Source organism: Blennius ocellaris, assembly GCF_963422515.1.
Source record: "Blennius ocellaris genome assembly, chromosome: 21".
NCBI lineage: Eukaryota > Metazoa > Chordata > Actinopteri > Blenniiformes > Blenniidae > Blennius > Blennius ocellaris.
The window spans coordinates 17,982,482-17,988,261 of record NC_137670.1 but is presented as its reverse complement, the minus strand read 5'-3'; the positions used below and the strand labels follow the sequence as shown (position 1 = coordinate 17,988,261).

The window sequence follows — 5,780 nt, the reverse complement described above, 5'->3', positions numbered from 1 at the left end:
GAGTCACAGCTGGATGGTCACAGTTCTGGCAAGAAGGAACACGTTTGAGGATGCTTGTTCTCTCCTCCTCCTTCTCCTCCTCCTTCTCTTTCTCCTCCTCCTCTTTCTCCTCCTCCTCTTTCTCCTCTTCCTCCTTCTCCTCCTCCTTCTCCTCCTCCTCCTCCTCCTCTTCCTCCCCTCCTCCTCTTCTTCCACCTCCCTCCTCCTCCTCCTCCTCTTCCTCCCCCTCTCCTCCCCTCCTCCTCCTCCTCCTCCTCTTCCTCCCTCCCCCTCCCTCCTCCTCTTCCTCCCCGTTCTTTCTCCCTCCCTCCTCCTCCTCCTCTTCCTCCTCCTCCTCCCTCACTAACTCCTCCTCATCTTAGCTCCAGTCAGTGTTTTCCTCCTCCTCCTCCTCCTCTTCTTCCTCCACAGCAGTCCAGCAGGAAACAGCTATTTTTACATTTCACCCTAAGACAACTTGAACCTCCAGAAGCCTCGATGTTTTGTTTTGTTTTTTCCCTCCAGAAAGACTTTCGTGAGTTTTTCCATGTGAAGGATGAAGCCTTTGTGTTTGCTGTTGTTCTGGATGGAGTCTGAACCTGAACCTGCGATGTTCTCCTGAGAGGTAAGTCTCACTTGTGACTCTCTAAAGACCCGAAACCTGGAAAAAAGAGGAAAAAAACCTCACAGAAAACACATATATACACACTACTTTTCTATTTTTCATTGTAATTAAGGAAACTTTTCAGGGAATTTTCAGTTTTAGCAACAAGAGCTAGCAGGGCTAGTTACTAACGTTTACTTTAAATATACTAAATATACTTAAGTTATACTTCAGTACGTTTTTAGTGGAGTCTTATTTAACAATTGAGACCACTTTTGTCTAGATGTGTTTTTAACATGGTGTTATTATTATTAGAATATTATTATCACCATTATCAATTGTTAGCATTAGCATTAGCATCACAAGAATTAGCTTTGGTTTTAGATTAATGATTGTAATTTCTATGTAGTTTATCTTTCAGTTTTCCTACTATTTGCCTATCTCAGTGTTTATGGCCATTGTTAACAGAGACTAAGTAAAAGAGGAGCTCTTAATCTTAAGCTTTCTAGAATGTATTGGAAGTATTGTAATGTGGACATAGAGTACATACATTGCAAACGAAAAATAACAAAAGAAGGAATTAACACATTTAGTCACAGCAGGAATCACACGTGTCTTAATGAAAGAGTTCAGAAATAGGACATTAAAGGTAAAGCATCTGAAGGAACATTTGTGTTGATTGATGAGAATGTTTTCCTATTTTTAAGTTCCTCAAAGTGAATAAGAGTTTTATATCCGGCATAAAGTCTAATGTAGAGTCCATAATGTCATCAGACGATTCAGTGACAGAGGCTGGAGGTTATTAATCCATCCTGGTGATCTTGTAATGAAAAGTAGTCTTGATTTGGTAGAGAAAACACAATCAGGGCTCAGGATCACTGGGAGAAATCATTGTGAACAGTCTCCTGCTTCAGCTTTTCTCTGAAAGAGCTTTTAAAATGGACTGATGCAAAGTGGATTAGATGGATCTATATTCATTTCCCATTTCCAACAGTTAGGAGAGGGACTAACTTTGTTTTGCTGGTTTTTTTTGTTTTATACCAGCGCACATTTCTGATATTATATTTAGGTTTATTTAAATAGCACACACATTAAGAAAAACGGTGCAAAGAGGGAACAAAGCCTGGCCGGCTTGTGCGAGAAGAATATGGAGCTGCGTTAAAGTATATAATGGGAAGTATACGGAGGTCCCTCATCTTGACAGAAGAAATTAGCAAGTGGAAATTGAATCAAACTCACATCTTCCCCTTTTTTCAAAGTAAAAGGTTTGTTGATTTCAGTCCACAATTTATGTTCACGTCCTCCGAAAGCGTTGCTTCGCCCAGGCTTTATGATTTCATTTTGCTCTCTGCGTTTAGTTTGCAGGCGGATGGAGGTTGAATTCTCCCTGCGGCCTCAGTGGGAATAAGAGAGGAGCAAAAGACTTCAGAAAGAGGTAAGACCAATCGTTTAGTGATTCAATCTTTAATCTGCTCTACATTATAACTTGTCACTTTATCATATTATTAGAGCTAAAGCGTAATTATTGGCCATAAGGGCCATCGCATATGTATAGATATGCAAAACTGACCAAAATGAAAAAATCTGTCACGCATTTCAATATTTCCTCAACCTCTACACTGTCTTGTACAACTGTGCTGTAAGAAGAGTTTATTTTCGTATTAAATTGTTTATTTTTTTTGCAAATTGCTACTCATAAGAATATTTTTTTAAATAAATATATATATATATATGAACGATTACATAGCTGCACAATTGATGGCTGAAACAGTTGTCGTGTGCTTGTATTGACTTTCTGATGGTAGCCTTCATTGTCTTTGCTCGAGGCTCGTGTCAGGATCAGATTTGAGTCCCCCCCCCCCCCACCCCGCCCAGGACGACCTGTCGCATAGTGAAAAGAAATGCTGCATGTGAAATTTGGGCGTCGACACATTGTTGTCCTTCTCGGTCTCAGGATGTTATTTATCATTCTGTTAGTTTGAGTTGGAGGGGGGCAGCAGGGGCCCAGAGGTTAGGGCAGCAAGCATGAGACCGGAAGGTGGGGGGTTTGAATCCCGCTGAGGATTGCATCAGGAAGAGCATCCGGCGTGAAAGTCGTCCCAAGTCAAACGTTGAGGGTCCGCTGTGTTGACCCACAACGAGGAGCCGCCGAGAGACAATTATGTCGGGTTTGACAAGACATGTAAACACGGGGATGAAGGTTTGATTCCCTCCGCCGGCTGCTGTCCCGTTGTTTTGCTCAGCGCTCATTAGGTTTGCCTTCACAAACCGGCCAGGAGCTTTTTTTGGTGATCAGAATTGTTTTTATTGTCGTTTGAAATAATCGTACATGATGCAACTAATAGTTGTTTGTTTTGTTTATGTGACATAGCAGAATACACTTTCCCAGTATCTCTCATATTCTTATGGCTTATTGTATTAATTCAAATATTTTTTCTTGGATAAAATTAGCTGATTTTGGGGCTTTATGTGAAGATCCGTCGATTCATTAAGGACCAGGAGGCGTTCACTCGCTCTGCCGTTTATAGGAATGTTATATAATGTTTTTCTGTGTGTGTGTGTGTGTGTGTGTGTGTGTGTGTGTGTGTGTGTGTGTGTGTGTGTGTGTGTGTGTGTGTGTGTGTGTGAACTTACACATGTTTATGTTAATGTTTATGTGGGGGTTTTAGGGTTTTTTTACGGGGCTGGGGTGGGAGTTTCATTCTGGGAATATTTTTTATTGTTTTGTGTAAACACTTTGGTCCTGATCTATTAAAGTTGTTCACACACACACACACACACACACACACACACACACACACACACACACACACACACACACACACACACACACACACACACACACACACACACACACACACATACTCAAAAAAAGTTTAGACTTACGGGGCACACAGAGGAACGCATCCCAAATTTTGCCACACACACACACACACACGCACGCACGCACGCACGCACGCACGCACGCACACACACACACACACACACACACACATAAAAAAAGTTTCGACTTACGGGGCACACAGAGGAACGCATCCCAAATTTTTCCACACACACACACACACACGCACACACAGCACACACACACACACACACACACACACACACACACACACACACACACACACACACACACACACATATCTGATATAACACAGACAATATCCTTCAAAACTGTTTGCAGCAGTGTTCCAAGTGGAAACGCATCGTTTTGGAATTTTTTAGTCTCAGAAAGTTTTGTGTTTACGCTGCAACCCTTTTTAGAAAATGACTTCGCTGGAAATGCAGAAACGCTGAAATCAGTGGAGTTTTCATGTGGGGCCACTAGTGGGTGCTGTTGTTGGTTTGTAATGAAACACATGCGAGCAGAGAACAATACACCATAACGCATAATGGACTAGCTGGAACCAGCAGATGGCGGTAGTGCAACTTCACGGATGCCAACTGCCGTTGAACCCAGTTGAAGAAGAAGAAGAAGAAGAGGGGAAATGGTCATCAGGGATGAAAAAGCTTCTAATAAGGGGGTGAACAGTCATCAGGGACAACGACTTTCCAAAAATGCAACGAGAGGTTTATGTGTGACTGCGACCACATAAGAAGACAGACGGTTTGATCCGCCTCCAACAAACTATGATTTAAGTATGAGCGCAGCGCCAAGACGTCTGTTGTCCACCAGCAGGATGTGATCTGCATTGGACTCATAATTTATTCTGGTAAACGATCCCTGCTGCTGTTGCCGTGTGTCACAGATGGACTTCTGCATGCATTAATGACATATATTTTGAAATAACAGCATAGCGTATTGAACAAAGCACAAAGAGGGTGGACTTAAAAGTCCTTTAGACCTCAAAAAAGAAAATACAAATAGACTAAAATGCTTTTTTTTATTTATTATTTTAATTTTAAATGACATGCTTTGTTATTTTTTCTGGTTTCAACTGGTGACGCTGCAGTACAAATGTGTTAACAGGCTGTCAAAGTGGTTGCCTGGTTTCAGACGACCTACGGCCTTTGTTGCACATCATTCCTCCCTAAAACTCTCAGGTTTTTTTATTTATTTTTCTTTCCCGAAAGGTGAAACTTTCCACTTTGTAGTGTGTATCTAATGAAGAAAAGCCTCCCACCCAAAATACGTGAAAAGGCCGTGTCAGCAAACTACAAAAATGTTTACAGTTGCCTTTCAAGGTAATGGTTAGTGTTTCATTCTCAAAGATTCTGGGTGGAGCGTCTCATTTACTGCTTTAAAGGAGACCGCAGACCTTTACATTCACAGCTTGGAGCTTTCTCACACAGGCTTGTGTGAATCTGGCTTTTTTTTTTTTTTTTTTTTTTTACTGGCTCTGTCGGAAGCAGGAGGCTGCTGGGCGATGTCTGGAAAAAAGTCCTCGGGACCACCTTCAGGCCTTCGAGCTGGCTCAACTCCTTAACGTGAACCCCCCCCCCCCCCCCCCCCCACGAGGTGTTTCCACAGTTTGAGGTGGGAAGACGTCTTACGTAAAGACGTGACTGTGTGGGTTATATGTTCACCTTGACCTCCCGCTGAATTGGAGTCGAATATTTTTTGGTTTTTTTAAAAAAGTGCTCCCAGCAGCATCTGGTGTGATGTGTGTGTGTTTAGCCCAGATTTTTAAAAAAGAAAAAGAGGCGTCAAAATCAAAAGATGTTGTGCTTCTGATGGCGAGTATTGTCATCAGTTTGGGTGGTCATGTCAGTGCTACTGCAAGAGCACATTACACAACACGGCCAGATGTGCAGCTTTAAAAGGCATGTGACTCCTAATGAGGCAGACAGATGGGTTTTCTTCTTCTTCTTCTTCTTCTTCTTCCTCCTCTCTAACTAATAGACTTGTTTTTGTGTCACACCGACTCGGTGCGACAGATTTTATGCAGCAAAGCATCGGTGCAAACACCAGCTCTCTTAAATAGTATTAGTCGAAGTGTTAAGCACAGATAAGTAAAGTAGAAGATCACAAGCAGGTTTTACTGGTTTAGGTTCTGCAGTTTGGAATTGGTTGCTCGTATTCATCTCAGTTTGATAAGAAATCACTTCAAATTCTTTATAATTCCCCCGTGCTTCCTTATTTAACTTAACGTGTGGAGGTTTCTAGAACACTTATCGAGTTCAAAACTATCCAAACACTGTTAAAGCCAGGAAGAATTCACATAATGTTCAGTGAGAGAGAGAGACGAGTCACAAC

At 42.0% G+C, this 5,780-nt stretch overlaps 1 protein-coding gene across 1 annotated transcript in view; it reads left to right on the top strand.

The window, feature by feature from the left end:
* Positions 1-482: 482 nt before the first annotated feature.
* Positions 483-5,780, top strand: part of LOC308145249 (gap junction gamma-1 protein-like) — a 13,326-nt gene continuing 8,028 nt past the window's right edge. The window contains exons 1-2 of the mRNA XM_080516616.1: positions 483-604; positions 1,942-2,018. The gene's annotated coding sequence lies outside the window, so the exon portion shown is untranslated. The remainder of the gene's footprint in view (positions 605-1,941; positions 2,019-5,780) is intronic.